General features: G+C 41.6%; 1 protein-coding gene across 4 annotated transcripts in view; it reads left to right on the forward strand.

Annotated features, from left to right (window-relative positions):
• FLRT2 (fibronectin leucine rich transmembrane protein 2) overlaps positions 1 to 21,894 on the forward strand; it is a 97,420-nt gene that overhangs the window by 2,754 nt on the left and 72,772 nt on the right. For 2 of the 4 annotated variants that reach the window (XM_034642277.1, XM_034642275.1), the window contains exon 1: positions 71 to 1,003. The exons of 1 other annotated variant lie outside the window; for it this stretch is intronic. The gene's annotated coding sequence lies outside the window, so the exon portion shown is untranslated. Of the gene's footprint in view, positions 1 to 44; positions 1,004 to 6,872; positions 18,139 to 21,894 lie in introns of those variants that run through there. One more of the 4 variants, XR_004620143.1, reaches the window with a different exon arrangement.

Genomic DNA, 21,894 nt, shown 5'->3' on the forward strand with positions numbered 1-21,894 from the left:
CCATGGTCTTGGTCCAGGCGCTCTGCAACTCTGTTCGGGGAGGAGAGGGTTAAACACTGAGTCCGACTTTGCCTCATGGAAAGCTTAGGGTTGCAGCCGCGCCTCCCAAGCATTCTTTAAACCAGAAATGTGGGAGGGACTCCGAAAGGGAGGGCGTAAAGGAGGGGGGCAGAGAAAGAGGGCTCCAGAAGGGGAGCGCGCCAGAGCGCGAGGGACTGAGGGAGAAGAGGAGCGCGGGAGCGGCGCAGGCGATCCTGCGAATTCATTACTGTAAACATCTCCCGGGGGTGTCAGGAGGGGGGGTGGGGGCCGCGGCGTCTACATTAGCCCGGCCGCACCGATCGAGGCAGCAGTGTGGTCGGAGCAGCCTCGGGACCCACGCCGGGCCGGCGCAGCACTTGGAGCGAGCCCCGCGCCCGCCCCCGCGCCGCCCCGCGCAGCTCTGTGCTCCGGGCTCTGCGGGGTTGGCTCCCAGGCGCCCCAGGCGCGCCCGCCCGGCTCTCCGGCCGCCCCCTGAGGTCCTCCGCCTCTGAGGAGCCCCGGCGCTGCGGGACCTCTTTCCGCTGCCTTCCCCGCTCGCCCGGCTTCTTTCGGGAATCGCGGCTTGGTGGAGGCGGAGAGGGGCAGGCAGAGGTGGAAAGGAGGCGGGGGCCGCGGCGGCCGGCGCCGAGAGAAAGTGGCATGCCCGAGCCCTGGAGGCGGAGGTGGCGGAGGACGGGGGAAGACGATGCCGCGGCTCCGTAGAGGAGAAAGGCGAGAGCGAGCTAGGCGAGCTGGGCGCCCGGGCTCCGGCCGGCTGCGGGGAGGCGCGCGCCGCTCTGAGGCTCCGGCCTCCGCACCCCCGCGCCCCGACGCTGCGGGCGACAAGGCTGGGCTTCGGCAGCCGCCACCGTCGCCGCCGCCGCCGCCCGGAGGACCCCGCAAAAGTTTGGATCTGGGAGACGACGCAGCGCTGAGCGAGATTACCACCGGGGCTGGAAGGAGACCTCGAGAACCTTCGCAGGTAACGCGCACCCCCAACCCTCTCCTTCCATGCCCCGCCGCTGAGCTCTGCTCCTTCACGGCGCCTTTACTGACGCTCGCCAGATCTGAGTGAAAGTAAGAGGGAGGCGAAGTTCAAGATCCCGGGGATAGGCACCCAGCTCTGGGAGATCTATGGTCAGTTTAGAGGGGCCCGCGGCGCTTCTCTGCCCTCGCTGGGCAGCGGTGCAGGGAGGTGAGGCTCCACTGGGGATGGATGAGAACCCTCGGCCCCAGTTGGGGCCTCATCTTGTAGCTGGTTGGAAATTGAGAATGTGGATTTAGGGGCTTCTGGTGTTCTTCAATCCGGGGAAATGATGCATGGATTTCACTCACTCCCACCCTCACCTCCGCACCTTCACCCTCTCACTCTCAGCCCTATTTAGAATCTTTTAAAAATGATGGGCGCCTACTCCCATTCGCCCACCTCATTTAGCTGGTGCAGAAAAGCAAATCTGTGTGTGTGTGTGTGTGTGTGTGTGTGTGAGAGAGAGAGAGAGAGAGAGAGAGAGAGAGAGACTGAATATCAAATAAAGGGAAAAAATTACGTTTTCCCCCTTTGACATCCCCGGAGCCTTCCCTTCCTCCCTCCTTCCATTCACCTTCTGGCGTCATAAAATGAAAACTTTAGAAGTCACATTTTTATTGCAGTATGAGATGAAACGCGTTAGCCATTGGCGACATGAATTTACAGTGATTGTCCTGTGTGTGTGTGTGGTGTGTGTGTGTGTGTGTGTGTGTGTGTGTGTGTGTGTGTGTGTATTTGGGGGGTGGTTAGTGGTGCTGCGGAGAGGCCGGTAGTTCCTCCGTGGACTGATAGACCGTGGTGTGTGTGCACTTGGGGCCAGGGGCAGCTGAGAGAGAATATGGTCACGTTTCCCAAACAGCAACCTTACTTAGGTTAACTAAGAAAATAGCTCCTGATTGTCCCTCAGAGAGCTACAGAAAGATTCCAGCCCCAACTCTCCACCGTCCCCTTTCCCCCAGCCCAGTTTCAAAGCAGCTCCACGTTTACTGCTGCTGTCATCATTATTATGATCATCATTTATTCACCTGGAAGCTCATCTTGACTTCTCTTGTAAATGGAAAGCAGTCTCCAAGAGCTTTTGATTAATTGTAGTGGAGGGAATCTCTTGTAAAGCTTGCAGTAAGCTGATCAAGTGCAAGGCACAAATCCGTGTAAATGCTTGAGCAGGAGTGCAAGGTGCTGATTAGATTTCTTGACATGCTGCATTTGCTATGCAAAGCCCCATCTAAATGGGAGCTATTGCTTACCACTCAGCTGGGAGGCTCTTAAATCACACAGGGTTTCAGGGAGCTTTGGGGCATATTCCCTAGCTCACAGGCTTATTGCTAAATTTATTATGTCTAACTTCTCCTAGCCAAAAGCTAATATGTAGGCTAGCTTCCATATAGGAGCCCATATTGTCTATGGATTTAAGTGATATGACCTTCCTAAGTCTCCAATGAAAGGATCCCCCAAACATTTTGAGGTAATAGAATGCAGGTTGGCATTCATCCAGGGATGTATTTGGTTGTTGCAGTATGAATGTAAGATTTTAGGTCAGTATCTAAAGTGTTAGAACTGGACTTTTTTTTTTTTTTTTAATTACTAACCAGCATGCACCAGAATCAAAGGTGGACAGGCCACCATATTGGAAGAGAATAAATCTTTGGTTGATACACATGCCATGAAAAGTTGCTTATTTCCCCATGATGTTATTGCCCCTCCAAATACAACTTTTTCCCCTCCCCTCCTCAAAAGCCCCAAATAGGCTAGGGTTAAACCCTGTAAGAATTTTTAATAATCACCTATGGAGGGGCAGCACCATACTGTCATGTCGAGTTGCAAATATCTGAGTGGAAGAGGTTGGAAGATGAAATTTCAAGCATTATTCCATGTCTCTGCGAGTAGATACAAGACACTGTAAGAAGGGGACTAGCTGTGTAGCAGGACCTATTACAAACCTAGCATTGGAAGAATGCTGGTTTAAAAAAAAATGCCCATGTCTTAACACTTCAGTAGTTTCATTGCAGTTTTAGAAATTCCAGGGGATGCTTTTAACAGAAGAAAGTAGATTCCCAAATGACACCATGTTGGGCTGCCTTGAGGTCCCCTAGGCAGTCATGGGTTTTCCCTGTATGCCAGGTTTCAGATGATGTGATCTTATCCGAGTTTGACTTTGACCGGCTGGATCTAATTTGAACCTCCTCTGATCCCCATTACATTTATATTCTGGCCTGCTGGAGAGTTTGATTTAGGATTTAGACATATCTCCCTGAAGCAAACTTATATCTTCCTAGTTTGAAGCTGTGGTTTCAGGAAAGGCTCAAGTATGTATGTCCAGGAGCCTTATTCTATACAGACTCAGTGTGAACATCTGATCTAGTTTGACTCTTCAGTCTTGTACCCTACAAGGAAGAATTGCTGCTCCTGTGATCGGCAGTGTCTGAATTAAAAAACAGCAAAGGGCAGGGGGGCTCTCGGTTTTGCTCACTGCTCAGAAGATTCAAAAAGGGGCAAGATGATGCAATTTTATTTCTATTCAGGTCAGACCTTTCTGAAGAATCATCTTTTGGTATTTTTACTTTAATTTCGATTCAAGTTCATTTTTTCACTAGATTACTTTAATAACTTTGTGGTTTCTGCCACAGTGATTCAAATTCAGTCCATTAGTGACCTCTATCTGTGAGAAGTGGATACTCCTTGTTTTTCTTTCTTCTCATCAGTCTGCAGATTATGGGGGGGGGGCGGTTCGAGAACCCAACAGTCTTGTAGTTCTTTCTGAATATTTAGATTTTCCAACCTGATTTTTCTAATATGGAGTTCAGTATGGGTAATGATATTTAACAACAGTAATAAAACGTTACAGGCTAATAGGCTACTAAATGGTTATTCCATATAGCATTGACAATATGATCAATATAAATAAAATACCAGGGCTATCCACTGCCAGTAAAAGGATTGTACAGTTAGGTAGACTAATGTTTTGAGACTCACAATGCTGCTGAATATAAGTGAAATTTTATTGCCCCTAAGTGCTTACATAACAAGGGAAACTTGAGACAAGCTCAGGACGTACGTGTGATAACTAGACTTCATAGTAGCAGTGTGTATATGGCTTTAAATTCAGCTGTGCTTCTGCTGTGAACTTATGGTACAGATCAAGGACGAGGTGGGATATGAGAAGGGTGTCTATAAACAGATGGTCTTTTAAGGAGACTTTTAAAATCTGATTCCTAATCCCAGCTTTGTCTTCTGAGGGTTTTCAAATCGAAATTTCAATTTGAGTTGATTATTCTAAATGGTAATTGAAGACAAAGTTTACTGAATTTCTTAGGTGGGCGGATACCATTATCTGACATTTTCCAGATGGTTTTTGATGTAGTGGTGTTCAGGGATGTGGAATTTTTAGGAGGTTTTCTTTCTTTTCCCTTGGGCAGGTTTTATGTAAAAGACATTTTTAAAGACCAATGAGATGATAATCAAACAACCATTATAATATCCCAGCCAGCTTTCTTTCCTTTCTTCACCTTCCTAATTGCTTTGCTTTTTAAAAATTATGTCTTTTTTTCTAGAACTGCATGTTGGGGATAGGACTAAGACTACCAGTATCTTTTTACTCTTTTTAGCAACGTGAACTCCAATTAATTATCTGTTTATAGCAAAACACATGTACTCATCTACACATCAAGAACCATTTTAAGACAGAGATTCTTTTCAAGGTTTTAAATATGTTTCCTTTTAAAGAGCTATGACACAAATATTGTAATAAAAATATCCCGTGTTCCGATGAATACAGAGTCTTATTTCAGCTGCATGGAACAGTAAAACACTGTATTAGCAAAATAATCAGTGGTATTTTCAGTACATGGTCAAAATCTGTTAGAACCTTCATGGCTTTTTTTTTTTCCTTGGCGAATTTCACATCTACTGGTCTTTTTGGTTTTCTTTGATTCCTTCTACTGAGGCTCTTTGAAGTGATTCAAAATTAAACAGTAGCTACTTTTTTTAGGGAAATTCATCATGTTATATTCAGGATTCCAGAAGAGTTAATGATGCAGAAAAAGTCCTGTAAAACATCTTTCTAAAAGAAGTCCTTTTCTTGTAGGCTTCCCACTTACTGGCCTCCTGTACCATTTGCAGTGAGTTGGAACTCCGTTATTTATGTATTTTTCAAATACCACCTCTAACTTAATTTAATGTGGGATGTGTTTCTGCAGAAGCATGCAGCACCATGTGTCCCAAGTCTCCTGAACAAAGTAGCGTCATTTTTATGGATCTGTAATAAGGGAAAGTCAAGAAAATATCCTTGTATACTTTGGGAAGTCAGAAAGGCCACATTCATGATTCTCAAACACTGGTCAGTTATTCAGCTGATGCTTAATAAGGCCACACATTTTCTGGCAGTTTAGTGGTTAAAGACCTCAGCCATTTTTTGAAGCATTCACAAAATAAATCTCTGGCGTTCCTACCCATTAGGTACTCATTAGAGCTGAGCAGTTTTTCTCACTTTCTCCCCAGGTTGCTTTTAAGGGAATGTGCAGGAAACTTGGCAAAAGGTCCTCTGTCCTCCTCAGTTCACGGGTCATGTGTTATATTTCAGTTCTTTTTATTAGAGCTTTCAAGACACAGATAAAAGAATCTTCCATCTGAACCTTTTAAGAACCCGAGGGCTTTTGGATTTAAACCCACCAAAAGCCATCACGTCTCAAAGTTCATAGATGGCTATTAGGTCCTTGGATATTGAAACCCCCTTCAACAGAGAGTAAAAGAACAGTGGCTCCCAAAGTCTGTTCACAAATATAGTGTCTCTTGAAGTCAACAGAGGTCATGAGCTGAATGGAAAACATTAGACTCACATCAGTCCCGAAATAGGTCCATGTGCTGGTGTCACTTATCCCCAGCTGCCTATGGGCGTCACTTTTGATGAAATCCAGGGTCAAAATAGCCTCTGTGATAGTTTCCTCTCCAACTTTGCTCCAGAACTTGGACTGAAATATTTTGAAAAAGGAAATAATGCTGGGAATTCTAATATCCCTCATAGATAAAGAGGAGAGGACGGCTATGGAACTAGACTGGGTAAGCATTTGCCATAGAGGTGCCAGGAAATTCTGTCTAGGAGCCTTTACCCCCTCCTCTCCTACCTTTCCCAATCATCACATGCGGGATTTTATGGCTCACAACTGTCTCTGTGAGCTGGTCTGAGAAAGCCCTATTAGCCTGGCCTCTCACTGGGTAACGGGAGCCAAACAAGTTGAAGGCTACCCACGGCTGCGCAGAGTTCTCCCTGAGACCATTTGGCTTTGCACAAAATGATGAATGTTACATTTAATCACATAGATGTTGAATTCTCCAGATACAGTTTATAAGTTTCTTCCTTTACCAACCTATCCAAAATGCTCAGTTGGATTTCTTATTAAAAGAGTAATAATTATTTCAATCACATAAATATGTAGTTGTAAAAAAAATAGCATTTCATTGTCTCTCCACCCTTATAGTAGACACAAGTTTTCCTGTTATGGATGAGGATAACTTTATGGTGTAGGCCTTGTGATCTGGGACCTTAACTGTGGTGGGGAGTGAGCAGTAGGGAGGTTGTTTTGGGGGAAAGAAAATATATGTTTATATAAAGAAAACCTGCATTCTCATGTCAGCACACTCCTTTGTACATTTATGACCTTGGACAAATTACTTAATCTCCTGGAGACTTAATTTCCTTTCTGCAGAAATCAATAGGGTTGTGGCAGGGTCAGATGAGAGTAATGTGTGGGAAAATACCTTGATAATCATGCAGTGTTATATTCCTATAAAGATGCATTATTCAAATTGGTAACATTTATCCCTGCAGGACTGTCATGTGCCAGGACTGGGTCTTATACTAAAACAGAGTGACCTGCCCTCCAGGAGCTTTGGCTTTTGTGAATGTAATGGGATATCACCCAAGCGGTCAAGTGTCTGATGGCCCTCTACGTCATTTCTTCATTCATTTAATGGGGCCTTGTCTACTTTTGTAAGTTTCCTCTGTTTTGATGAAAGTAGTGTTTTCAAGGATCAAGGGTCATTAGGGTGACATTTGTGCAAAGGCCAAACTTTCCATCCTCGACAGGCTGGCTGGATGTTGGAAACTGAATTTATCACAAATGGATTTCACTGGGGCTCTTTTGGGAAGAAACCATCCACATTCCCTGCGGTAAGGTGGTTTCTCTGTTTGGCTGGATTTATACTTAAGTCATCCAAGTTACCTTTCGCAAAAACGTAAGCCGTTAATAGAATATATGATGATGTTTAAAACTTTGGTTTTGCATCATGAGGCAAGCTGGTGCAAAAGATTGCCTTTTTGGTAGGGCATACCTCCTGAGCTCATTCTCCATGAATGGAAAGACTTGATTTATTAGGATACCAACATACTCCCCAAAGCTTGGCCTTATTTTGACATGTTAGTATCATAAAACCCTTGTGGGACAATTTTTTACAAGTTATTTTTCCATACTTTGTTCAGTTGCATTTTTATAATTGCCCGATCTGAGACAGTTTCAATTTTAAATGTTCCGAGAGAGTATGTTTATTTTACTTTCCTGATTTGTATACATGTAGGCCTTTGTAAAGGTTAATTTTTAATCATTTTATGGTTGCTTAAATGAGGCTTGCAGAAAACACATGCATATGTGAAGTATATTTATAAAATATATGATTAGGTTGTGATTTTTGATCAGAAGGAATGTTTTTATCCGTTATTTGGATGCATGACAGTGTGTATCTAACAATGTGCTTCTCCGTTTCTGACTTGCTAGTTGCCAAAGTTCTGACACTTGGCCCCCCTCCCCTTTTTTTTAAGTTGATGAGAATTTTAGCAGTACATTGAAAAGTACCTGGCCATATAACTCTATTTTTACATGACAAATTGCTTTTGTAGTTTGGCCAAATTAATCTGAGTGCCTTTTGTTCTGGCAGTGCTGAATGATACAATAATAATATTTGAAGAAGAAAAATGTTTGCCTCTACTCTGAAGAGCTCTGCTAATAAAACGAGAAGAGTCTGGAGGTATATGTGTTGGGAGTTAGAAAGGCACAAACAGATCTAAGTCTTAGATACCATGGGGAAGGGGTGCTTATATATTCTTCAGCTTGGTGGTGCTAATTTAGCCCGTATGTTCCTAACAGAATAGAAGAATGAGATAGCCCAAGTTATTTTTAATTGGACATTTTCTTTTCCAAATAGGTCCTAAGGAAACTCTAAATAAAGAAAAGCACAACATGCAACGAGGGAATTTATTTTTGTGTGAATGGCTTGGTACTCAAGAAGGAGATATGATTCTTTTAGAGGCAGAGGGTATACGCCAGATGATAAAGAAAGCTCTTCCATTCATCCCAAGGGGTGATTTTTAGCACTTGCTGTATTCCAGGCACAGAGGAAGATCGGAGAGGCAAGTACGTAATGCAGGATCCCTCCACTTGAGGCTGCCTAGGCTGGGGAGGCGAGAGGGAGACACAAAACCTAATTGCATGTGCTTTGTACATGACTAAAGGCAGTCAATACTAATAAGTGTGCCAGGAATCCATAATATTAATGAAGAAAGCTTTATGTGTGGAGGTTCTCATGCTGGCTGTGTCACTTGTTAATTTGATAAACTTGGGCAAATTTTTAAATGTCTTTTAATCTCTATGTCTAGTCTAAAATGGGAGAAAACATTCTGTACTCATGGAGCTGTTCTTCTGAGGGCTGAGATAATTATGTAAAATGTCTGCCTGTCTGGCACACAGTAGAGGCTTAATAAATGCTGACTGCAGATCCTTCTCTCTCCGAAATGATAATGATTCCATTATGTTACTTTCCCCTTCAACAAATATCTTTGCCGCTTCTCTGGAATCCCCAAAAAGGCTTTGGACCCCTTGAACCTTTCCCCTACAGGATGCAGCCTCTTCTGCAAAATAAAATTTCAATATTTATGTGTGTAACAGAGCGTGAAAAGGACAGCAAGGGAAATAAGCACTTCGTATGGTGACAGAATGAGCTCAGAGCTAGTGGTATATAGTGCAGCCTGCTGGTGTGATAGGGGCTGGAGAAGCAGGGGGAGACCAGAAAAGAGGACTCATCTCAGCTTGGGGAATCAGAAAGTGGTGTCTAACTTGTAGTTTGTTGTCATTGTTGTTGTTATGGCTGTTCATTGAAAGCATACGCTTCGACAGTTGAGGAGTGCTTCTCCACGCACCCTCCCCCCCAATCTATGCAGCCTTCCATGGGTGACCAATACCTGTTGCTTTGCAACAAGTCCTGTGTCTAGACTATGACACGGGGTGCGCTGAACTGTGGTTATTATGTCTTTGCCGATGTGCCGAGATTTTTATCAGAGTGAATTTCAAATACTTGCTTCACGCAATTCGTCTCACAGATGACTCTTGGCAGAGTCATGCAAGTGTTTTATTGTAGAAGATTAACATGTAAACCGTTGTTATATTTATATAATGCTTAGTTTGTACTTATAGAATGAGTGCACCTTGCTGGTATAATGGTAGATGTCCAAATCAGAATGGTGCTATTGGATTATCAGTTTAATGTGGAATTATTTCTTTCAGAGAGTAATTTTCAGTTAATTTAAGTAAAGGAACTTCTAACGGCTTCTATGGAAGATACTCTGAACAAATACAGAACTCAAAGGCACTGGTCAAAATACACAATGCTGGGGTTATTTTTCATTTGTCTCTGTAATTGGATGAATACATAGTATAATTTTTTTTGCTTTCTACCCAACAATTAAAATAAAGGTTTTGTTTTCCCCCACTATGAATCTGTAAATTTATTGCTATAAGAAAGTTATACTTAACAAGATGTTAGGCATGTCCCAGACCTCCAAGTCCAGAAGCGCAGAAGCTTTTCCTGGTAAGATCATATAATATAGAATGTAATATATACACGTATAATTAATGAAATTGGAGCAGAGAGAAGCAGGCATAGAGTATATTTTCTAAGGTGTTAGCATCTTAGTAAGTAGCTTCCGACCCAACATTCCACCCAGAGTAAAACAAAAAGACCTTGTTTTGCTGCTTTAGAACATGCAAGAGAGATTAAAATTCTTTGGAAAATGGTTAAAAAAAATTCTTTTACTCAAATAGGTAAGGAACAAGTCCAATAGTGCTGACAGCAGTGGAATTTAAAACTGAACTCTAATAATCTCTGAGTCCAGAAGGAATGCACGACGCACATCCGTTCTAGTCACGCGCTTGTAACCGGGCATTTGACCAAAGTTGAATCCTTGCCGTGTGCCAAGCACCATGCTGTTTTGGCATTTTAGATATTCTTTCAAAGAAGACCTCATCCTGCTCATCAAGAAATCTGATGGGTCGACCTGGAGATGCCCTCTTCCAAACTTGACTCATCTGTCTGAAACTAATTGGAGAAGTTGGTTCAAAACCCAGGTTCCTGGGCCCTAGGCCTGGAGGTTCTGGTTTGTTAAGCCCATGATGAAGCCTGGAATGTAGATGCACAAAACCCTCCAGGTTTGGAGTTTACTGACCTCCATAGTATTTAGAATTTTTTCTGACCCAGAGACTCAGAAGTCTTATAATCATCTGGTTTATAGTCATTTGTGAACTTCTGACAGTATTTTTTTTCTGTCTTTTATCACATAGTAAATATTGCTTGATTTAACCCAACTGTTCTCTCAAAGAACCATCTGAGGGGCCAGACATCAGGGCTGGCTTCTCTCTCGGTAGCCACAGTCTCCTGTGGGATGCCACCACCAGGCATCTGTGTCCCTTACACTTGTCACTGTACTGGTTTTGGTATCTCCACTGTTACTCTCCTAAAAACCAAAATATATTACTTTAGTCAGCTATCATGCAGATTCCATGTCCCTCTGGATAAAGCCCATCCAAACTTGTTGTCAGGACATGTGAGATCCATGACCATCTGGATCTCAAACCATCACTCAAGCCCCCCAAGCACCCATCTCCTGCACCCACGTTCATGATAAGGCACGCTTTTTTGATGCTTAGCCTCTCCCACACTGCTTATCCTTCATGTAAAATATGACCTCTCACTCTCCATTTAGCAAATTATTTTCCTTTAAGACCCACATGAACGTCACCCTCCGTCCTAGTCAGAATTACTCATTCCTCTCTCTGGGCTTCTACAGAATTTTGTTTGTACCTTTATTATTTCCCTGCTTGTGTTGTATAGTAATGTGTCTGTTCTAATATCTGTCTTTTCCATTGGACCCCAAGAACCTTGGCCCATTCATTCCCCTGAGTATTGACGACAATGCCCACTGCACCAGGTTCTGCATAAATACAATTGAATGAATAAATGCACAATCGGGCTGGCCAATCCTGGAAGACAGAAGATTCATAATCTAGTGATAGGGACTCCTTCCTCCAATCCCATAGATCTGTTGCCCAATGGGGAAAAAATACAACCTCCCCTTTCTGCCTCCTCCAAACAGGTTTGTCAGGTAAATATCTAGCTGGTTAACCCAACCCTGATCAGCATCAAGCACTCCAAACCACACATGAGGCAATTCAGATGCCACACTGGGAGATCTGTTTAAAGAAGAAATAATTCCACTTGATGATGTATCTTTCTTGGCACCTAGTGAAACCATCGGTTAAGTAGTTGTGTATGCAGATGTGGTTAACCATAGGATGAGAAGTTTAACTCATAGTATCAACTTTGTGTATCCTTCTTGGCATAATTAAAGAGAGCTTGAAGCAAAGAGCTTATGAAAAGTTTTGTGCATTTGCACTCTTTTTCATTTTTTTACCCTTTGCTTTCATGTTGTTGATTTTTATCGTAGGCACATTATTTCCTGATGGAGATATCTGAGGAGCCAGGGCTCTCCTGAGAGAACAGAAGACTAGAAATCGTAACTTGCTAATCACTCTGTCTCCACAAAGCAGGATCCGCCTTAGTCTTCATGGTGTGTGCTTTGAAGACTATTTGGAGGGTACAATACATTCTAAACTTACATTGTTTCGTAATGGTGACAAAAGTTGGACCTTTCAGTCCTCTAATCCTAATTCTAACAATACTGTGCTACTTTCACGGTGAACTGTTAATTGATGAACACAGATGACTTGTATGCATGTGGGCGGGTGTATGCAAAATTTCAGCAAAATTTCCAGAGGCTAAATAGGTAGAAGATAGTGGAGCATATGTTGATATGCTCCTGCCTTTACTCTTGGTTCCCTCTGGGCTGTCTGTATGTTGGCAACACATTCAATGCCAATAGGAAATACATGGAATGACACCTGAGATGATACATGGAGTGACAAGCCACTATGCTTTCATATAAGAGGCTTAGAACACCACCCAGAAGATCTTATAATGTTAATTTATGGGACTGTTTAGAAACAGTTTGCTCTCCTTATTCCTAGAATCACACTGAGTATCAGGAAGGCCATATTCTCATCTAGGGGATTAATAGTAATAATAATAATAGTAATAATAATAATAAACAGTACATAAAACATCTATAAAGGTTTAGATCATAGATAAGGTTTATTTAGAGTGCTGCTTAAACAGTTCATGTATATTATCATATTTAAATTTTCATGAAACCCTATAAAGTGATTCTGTTTAACAATACTGCTCATAACCCAACTTTACACGTAGAGAAACTGAAGTAGAGAGAATTGCCTCGGGTTGCTTACCTTATTTTGTAGCTATCAATTATTGTTATAAGATAGGTGAGCACTGAGTAATTCCCATAATTAACTCTGCATTTATTTTTCCATACCTTGAAAATTGAATTCAGAGGTGATTGTTCATGGTTCAGTAGGTAATCTGTGACACAGTCTTTCGTATTTGATTTTTTTAGTAAATAACTATGTAAAAGTTATTATTTGCTCTTTGCCATTTTTGAGTGAAAAGGATTCTTGAGTCTTTCAAGGTGTTTCTGTAAAATGGGAAGAGAGAAGAATCACTAGTTTGAAAATAAAGTGTGACACTTGTGATCCTATTTTCTGTGCTAATGAAAGTCTGTAGAGGGAGTGTCAGATTGTGGGGTGTGTGTATTACAGAGGACACTCTCCACTCTTTCCTTTACCAGCACTACTACTAAATAGTTAAATGAATTGATTTTCACCTCTTTCTCCTTGTGGACGTGATAATGGACGATGGAATGACCAAAGGGCAGAAAATAGCGTAAAGGTAGTGACCTCTGAGAGAGCCTGGAAATAATGGAGAATTGACTGTTTTATAAATAGGTCAGATTCTCTCCTTTTCTAGATCTGTGTAATTGCTCAGGCTGTAGACTTTATTGGGGAAAAAGAATGACCCTGAGATGGGCTGGAAAAGGCTGTTCTCCATTGGTGGTTTGAAAAGAAGCACAAATGTGTTTGAAAGTCTTCACCCTGTTGAATGTGATGTTTAGTCTCTTTCTTTCTTTCTTTCTTTCTTTCTTTCTTTCTTTCTTTCTTTCTTTCTTTCTTTCTTTCCTTTCTTTTTTGCCATCCCTCCCTTTCTGCATTTTGTACCAATGCACTCATTTTTGCATGTAGCAAAGTTGTGTTTTATGAATTCAGAAATTCATAAAGACCTTCCAATTATCTGTCCTTCCTAATTCCATGTGAATATTATCTATGCTGCCTTAATTCCTTATTTCCCATTCCTTAATTCCTCCATTTCCCTATAGACAGCGAGACCATGTCTACCGGTGCTCCTGTGTCCTTCTATCTCCATAAGGCCGCTGTCTGTCATGAGGCAACTCTGGATGGGTGGCATACTAGAGTCAGTCTACATGAGCTCATTGATGGAGTTATGAAAGCAGGCTTTGCCCAGTCGTGGGAGCAGTTTGGTGAATGGCCCAGTGGCCAGCCAGCTCCATGACCAGATGAAAACACTGGCTCTGTTTTGCCCTTCGGGAAATTCTGTCTGTGAGAGTCTGAATTTGGCTGAATCAGGTGGAACCAAACATTTGCTATCACAGTTTACAACTGAGAAATGATCAGGCCATGTGAAAGAAATGTAAACATACCAGTGTCGCTCCTACCAAGAATGGCTGCTTGGCTTGTCTGGACCACGTGCGTCTGTAACAGATCAGCCTATGACCCCAAGTCACACTTCCCCCTCCACTCTGAGTGCTTACCTAATTGGATTTTCTGCTGGACTTCAGTGTGGGTGTGAGTCAGCGTGAGCTGATTGTTTAGAACAAAGTCCCAACAAAGAACGTAATTCATATTTCTTTATTAAACGAGCTATGTTGTCTAGAACCACTTCTTTGAGCCGTATTTGATTACTACCATTCATTCATTTTCAAGTATTCTATCTCTAGTTTTATGCATCTTTTCAAAATGTTGTCCTTCTTACCCTCGCACTTTGGTTCCATTGTGGCCCATGTATGTCTTTCCTCCCAACTTGCCCACCATAGTTACCTTACTCTTCCTCATTCCAGTGCCGATGACATTACCTTCGATCACATACAAGGTCAAGGCTATACTTCTCAGCTTGCTACTCAAGGCTGTTCCTTCTGTAGCTCTCCCAAATCTTCCCGAAGGAAGTTTACCTTCTCTTCTGAACTGAATTTAGAGTATGTCCCTACTTTTATCTTTGTAGTAGTCTTGTCGTGGTGTAAAATTTTACCAAGTGCTTTGTCTCCACTATCAGTGAGCTCACCTAGGGCAAAGGTCATGCCCAATAAATGAGGTGCTAAATTGACCTCAGGGAGCTGACCCCAACCTACGTCTGTGAAATTCCCATACAGTACAAGTCTCTGTCTCCCTCTATCTGTCCTACTTCCCAGCAGATTTTAAATATGGGGCAAATTAATATTAACAAAGTTTGCACAGAAAACTCTTATGTATTGGAGTTTTAAAGTTATTTAATGGAATAAGCTCCCTTTGTTCCGTCTGTGGAATTCTTTGTCAAAGCAGTGCGCTCTTGCTTTGAAAACAGGAAGGTAAAACATTCCAGCAGCATCATGAACCCTCCTCTGTTTATATTTGTAAAACCTGTAGTCTTTCCAGGCCTCTAGGCAAGAGCAAATAGACATAATCAGAGGCATTAGAACTTGATTATGTTGAATTGGATTCTTACAACTGAGGCTTGATAGCCAAAATTAGTGGTGTGCTAGTTTATACTGAAAGAGATGCTTGCGTTATTGCAAAACCATAGACTTCAGCTTGCTGGAATTGTTGACGACATCTGGATGTTTTGAAAAATACAGCAATCACATGTTTTTTATTATCTCCCTAATTGTATTCTTTTTAAAAGGGAGCTGCAGAAAGACGTAGGGCAGGGGGTAATGGAAGGCCATGGGGTTTGGATTCAGATAGATGAATTTGAATCCTGGTTCTGCCCCAGCCAGCTAGGGTAACTAGAGTATGTTTTGTTCCTGCTTTTGTTTTTTATCTTTGTATCTACTTTCTCGATTTTTAACTAAGGAAAAAATGATATGCATCTCCTAGGATCACTGTGGCAAATAGAGCAGGTCATGCTTGACATGCATCAAGTACTAGTAAGTGTTAGCTCCCTTCCCCCCTTGCCCTCTGACTTGAAATAATATGAATGCTGTGGCTTATAAGTGGCTATTTTTTCCTGCACAGATGAGGAAGTTCTGTAATACTGTGTCACTTTTTCCCCGAAGGAACTCTGTAGGGACACGGTTCTTCCTACCCAGTTTCTCCACACTATTTATTTCTAGGGCCCAGAAGAGGATACGATACCCTAGAAATAGTCATTACTCTGTCTGACTTAAGACACTCACTGATGAAAAACTCCTAAAATCACATCTTTTTGTGGAAAAAAAAATCTTTCCAGCAGTCTCATCGCCTCAAAAACAGTAGGTATCATGGATTATTAGAAAGGAATTATCCAAAGAAAGTGCTCTTAAAAACAGCTGCCTGCAGAGGAGTCTGGCTTATCAACAGGCAAAAAAAGGAGTTTTTTTCTGCTAAATTTCAGCTTGTCACTACAACATGAAAATAGCAACATTCATAATACATTCTTTGGGGACAGTGCTGTGAATGTTTCCACTAGGTGAAATTCTGAAGTAACAGCTTCTGAGAATGAACATGAACTCTCTGAGAACCCCAGGGAATGTCTATTAGGAAACAGGTAAACAACAAAACAAAAAGCCATGACAAAGAGGGAAGAAAAAGGCAAATTAAGTAAATAATTTCATTGCAGACCACGTTGTGGAAAATACGATGTGATAGAGACACAGTTCATTTAGCCTGAATGACCGATGTAATTATAACTGGCTAATTAATATTTTTTCTTTTTCTGCATAATATTAGTGTCATCCACAGTTATGAAGGTGTTTTCCCTATCAAAACACCACAGCCGTGCAAAATTATATTTATCGACTTCTTTCCTGGTGAAAAATCAGTGTTGTTTTAGCTTTTACCTAGATTTCTGTTTGAAGGGTTATCCATAGTCTGGAAACATAATGTTAGAAGATAAAGAGAGATCTACACTATACGGCATGATATTTTTAATCTTTAATAAACAGAGATTGGAACTTACCCTCGATTATACTTTTGTGTGGAGATATTGATCTCCTTATGCAAAATACTCTGGAAATCTGGAAGAGGTTCATGGGAAAATTGTAGCATTCTCTTTATTAGTGACGGGAATAACAAGAATAATTATCCTGGTGGTTTAGCTCAAGTTTGGTCTTTTCGTGATAGGCATGGAAATAAGCTGACTTGACATTGCCTCTCCTGTTCTGTGATTTTGCATTTCTAAATCACTACCAGAATTTCTGTGAAAATATATAGCAAATATCTTCATGGAAAAAAAAAAGAGTATTCAGATAATTCTTTGTCTTTAAGTGACGGAGAGACTTGTAAACAATGAGATCCAGAGGAGATCTCTAATTTCATTTACCTGGTGGTTTGGGTTTGATTCTGACTCCACCTTGTTACTGGGACTCCTGACAAGAAGATGAAGGGATTGAACTTCAAGCCCCATGTCCTTCTTTCTTCAAAATTAAGAGCATGTTGCACAGGAAAGAGTGGTAGTTGGTATCTGTGAGCTGTAGTGAACAGGGCCCTTAGGTCATAATTGGTATAAGGAATAGGATTGTTTGGAAAAGTTAGGAAATAGGGTCCAGGGGACAGAAGCTTAAGAAAGATCCAGACACATGGCTGGTAGAGAGAGCCTCCCAGAATCTCTTTTTCTGCATACAGTAGCTCTTACCCTTCTCCAATGGATAGTTCCTGGGAATTCATAAGAACATGAAACATATCTTTTTTCACATCACTCTATAATTGAACTGCAAAGCCCAAGTGACAGCAAGAGAGGTTCCAGTGCCATCTCCACTTGTCCTGTTTAATAGGAAGGGCTGCAAAGGGCCTTGTGGTCATGAGCACAACATCCATGAACCAGCACACACAGAGGGGATCTCACGTACAGCATGGTGGTTCAGCGTGGAATTAGGTGGGCTGGAATTTGAATCCCAGCTGTACTATTGACTGTGAAATTGGGGCAAATTATACAATTTATCGAAGTCTCTTCTGTAAAATCAATATACTAGTATTTTTTTAGTGTTCTTATAAAGATTAAGTGATGTAAGAAATGAAAAACATTGTGCACAATAGGATCTTAGTGTATTGTTGTTGGTTTTCTGTGTTTGATGAATTACCACTGGATGAATTTTTTCAAAATTCTTTGAAAAAAATAGATGGAGAAATGCATGGACTGGATGAATATGTGTAAAGGGTCTTCCCTGAAATGTCTAAAAGATTCATTTTATTTAAGATTGCAGTGGACCCTACTGAAATACCTGAAGATTTGATTTAATTATCGCCAGAGAGAAAGTACAGTATGGAGTGAGACACTTGGAGATGGGAACCATGCTTCGAATTCCTTGTCATTGTTGTAACTTATATTTAAGTCTTAAAGTACGCATTTGTTCTTACTTCCCTGTCTCCTGTAGCAGGCAGGGCATGTGTCATTATCCCTTCCTCATAGTATCACCCAGAGGAAAATGAAATGCTGAAGGGCATGCCCCTTTCTGTTTTGTGTCTCTGTGTACTAAGCAGTCATCCTATCAACAGTCGATGCCATGGATTGAATGGGACACGTAGTGTGGGGTACTCAAAAGATCGTGAGGTGGGTGGGCAGAAGGTCTGAGTTCCAGTTTTTGTGCTGTCTCTAAAAAAAATCTTTGCTTTCGTCAAATTACTCAACATTCTTTTTTTTTTTTTTTTTTTAAGATTTTATTTATTTATTTGACAGACAGAGACAGCCAGCGAGAGAGGGAACACAAGCAGGGGGAGTGGGAGAGGAAGAAGCAGGCTCACAGCAGAGGAGCCTGACGTGGGGGCTCGATCCCATAACGCCGGGATCACGCCCTGAGCCGAAGGCAGACGCTTAACCGCTGTGCCACCCAGGCGCCCCAAATTACTCAACATTCTTGAACCTCGGTTTCTTCATCTGTTCAACCCTGGGCAGTTTCAGTAATCACTAATTATCAGAATCTACAGAGCTAACATTAGTGATTAGGAGCTTGGCTCTGGATTTTGTCTGCAAGGGCTTGGAGCTGCTTTCCGTACTTGACAGCTCTGGCACCTTGGCAAAGAACTTAATCTATATAAGCCTCACTTTTCTCATGTGTGCAGTGGAAATAGCCAAATTAAAACCTCCTTAAAGAGTCGCCTTAGGATTCAATGAGGTAATATATGGGGAGCATTTAGCATAGTACCTGGTCGAATTATGTGCTCAATAGTTATTGACAGGCTTTGCAAAATGGCTTACTCAAAAAAAGGTATGGTAAGTATCTCTGATGTTTTCAAAAAGCAGCAGACTTTAATGTGTCCCTGCATTACTGCCCCCAGCCTCGGTCATGCCCTTCAAAGCTACCAAAGACAGATGATCAGAGAGGAACATCCCACCAGCCTCTTCAACGAGAGATACAGTCCCTCTAGCTCCCTCTAGAAGCTCAGTAAATGTTTGACAATGATAATGTTGTTGATTGTCATAGCTGGGAGTTTGCTGTTACAGACCAATAAGACATGGGGACCTTTTGGTTTCTGGCAGGATTTGCACAGCTGATTGGGAAACCTTTGGTGTGAGCGAGCTATTTCAGAAATCCTGCCAAGAAGCCTAAACTGCTGTAACTAACAAGTCTTGTTTCTCTTATATCTGATGCTTCTGCCATGCATTAAGTCTCTGGACATTTACCAGCCTAACCACTCGGATCTAGTTTCAGAAGACTGCAGAGGTAACGGCATTTTTTGATGCCAGGCAGGATATGACTCTCACATTTAATTTTGACTATGGGATTTTTTTCAAATTAAAGACGTTCAGCCTCCACACATACAGAAAATAAGGTAGAGAAGACTTAGAGAGCAGCCCCTTCCACCTGGTGGCTCTTTTCTTTTGATTCAAGTAAGGTTGTACAGATATCTGCCTTAATCATTGTTATGAAATGCACACCCACTCTTCTTTGCAGCCTTCAGACAGAAAAAGGATGCAATGGATAATGCGGCCATAAAAGTTTATTGGCCAAGACACATGAAATCAGGACAAAATGTGATGATCAAATCTCCTTAGAATGCAAACAGGGTATTTAGTAGTGGCCGACTTTTAAATGCTTGCCCCCAATATTCCACATGCGCACGCTCTCTCTCTCAATCTCTCTCAGTGATACCAGTGGAATCATCCAAGAGTCATTTCTCCTTGTTGAACCCCTTGGAACGACAGCTGTCTAATTCATATTTTGTCCCCAGTTCCCACACCGATCTGGTACACAGTTAGGGATTCAACACATACTTGTGGAAGGCAAGAAGGAATCACAGGAGAAGGGGGAAAGAAGGAAAGATAGAGGAGGAAGGGGAAAAAAATGGATTTCAGCTTACCTCCAACAGGTGATTATAGATAATTTTGTTGGTGGTGGTGGTTCTGCACTATAATTTTGGAAAGGGTCAGAGCCTTTTTGTCCTATTGAAGAATTAGCCCAGCAGATGACTTTTAGAGTGCATTGAAATGCAGCCCTGCCTGTGTGCTTGACACGGTTATCCAAATTACTATACAAATAATAAATTTAGTTTTATATTCATCAGTTTGTAGGGCAGGGCACATACTTTCCAAACATGATTTTGAGGGTTCAAATTGGAAAGAAAGTCTCATCAGGAGTAGCAAGTCAAGCCTCCTTTCTCTTTCCATTCTCATATAGAAGAAAGGAGAACACATTTTATTTTATTCTTTTTCAAAGCACTTAACTTACCTATTAAAGGGCTTCATAATGCTCTGCAGGACACTACAAAAATTTAAAGAAAGATGCATGATTGAGCCAGCAATCAACAACTGTTTATTGAAGCCCCAAATGCCAGAAAATTCCAAGTGCCGGTTTAGTAGTCTTCTTGAGGGATTTAATAAACTGTCGTCTTGCAAAAAGAAAAAAAAAATCACTGCGGAGGACAAACATTTGTCAGTGAGTGGTCACAGGCTGCAAATGCCCTTTCTACAGAATGGAACTATTATGTGCTTTATTTCCTGAAATATTAGTCCAGCTAAGAAATAAAGTCCAGGATGCACAACATTTTCATTTTTTTGAAGCTTTTCAGGGCCATACAGATGGCTCTGAAGTCCCATCAGACCGTGTCTTTGCTGCTTGAATACCTATTTTGAATCCTCCATCCCTGTCCTTAACTGAAAGCTGACATTCTAATTAAAGCTGACAATCAGTTCAACTCAATAGAGCAAAGAATCCCTCCCTCTTAAAACTGTGATATTTCTACTTGATTCATTATTTGTAAAATTCAATCCATTGGCTTTGACCAAACAGTCAGCATTGTGAATAGGAGTGTCGTGTTTAACCTGATCCAAGGAATGGTTATATATTTGTAGCCATTTCTTTTTGAATGTAAGAACAGAGAGCTGCTGCTCTGAATTTCAATAAATTTGGCCTGGTTAAGAGAAGAGTACTGTATCACTACTGGGCACTGGTAAGGTGATTCTGAGGTTCTTTTCCCCTGAAGGTGGCTTGTTGTATGGCGGAGTCAGGGGGGTGTTGTCATGAGCCAGCCTCACAGGCCCTCACCCCCTGGCTATACATCACCCCCTGCAGAGGCACTGGTGTGGATTAAAGACCTATAGCATCGTCTAATAATGCCTGTCTGATGGAGATAGGCACCATTCTGGTAATGTAATTGTGGTCCTTAGACACTTGAAAGTTAGAAATTTGATTTTACTCCTCGTGTAAGAGCTATCTTTACTGAAACGGAGAGATGGAAAGAGTACAGGTGGCAAGGTACTGAAGGCTTTTCACATCAAATGTCACCCTAGATTCAGATCCTGATGTAAGGGGCCAAAGGAGGTTGGCAGCCCTCATAATTTGCTGTGCCTTCAGAAATGAACTAGTCAGTGTATTAGAATATGCCCAGATTCCTATAAGACGCTACGGGTCGGCAACATAACCTTTTCTCCCCTCTGTGAAAATCTTAAAATGAATCTGGTGAGGAGAGAACAAAAGGGGAAGAAAGCCAACTATTGAAAACTAGAGAAGAAATAGCTGTTTGAACTTTTAATGTTTAGAGGAAGAAAATAAGCGTTAAGATGTACACATGTTCCTATTTTCTAGCAGTGAGATGTTAATACAATATGGATAGAAGGCCTATAACTAAGAAAGTTACTATTAAGCTGATAAATTCAGTCTTGTGAATATAGATATGTTTTACTTAAGACTGCCTGGAATATGCAGATGATTCTCTTAAAATTCAATCAAAGCAGTAGTAGGCAAAGCAGTAATAGGCAGTGCTGTTTGGATATTTAAAACGTCTTCAAAGTCTGGTATTCTAGAGACAGTTGTATAGATTTTTATCTGCAATATTTGGCATTTGTGGGAATGCCCACTGGGTTGTTGAAAGTTAAGCATACAGAAGTATGTGCAAGGCATAGCAATTTCATTGGTAGGAGCTTTATTGGAGATA

The sequence above is a fragment of the Ailuropoda melanoleuca genome, chromosome 14 (assembly GCF_002007445.2).
Source record: "Ailuropoda melanoleuca isolate Jingjing chromosome 14, ASM200744v2, whole genome shotgun sequence".
Lineage (NCBI taxonomy): Eukaryota > Metazoa > Chordata > Mammalia > Carnivora > Ursidae > Ailuropoda > Ailuropoda melanoleuca.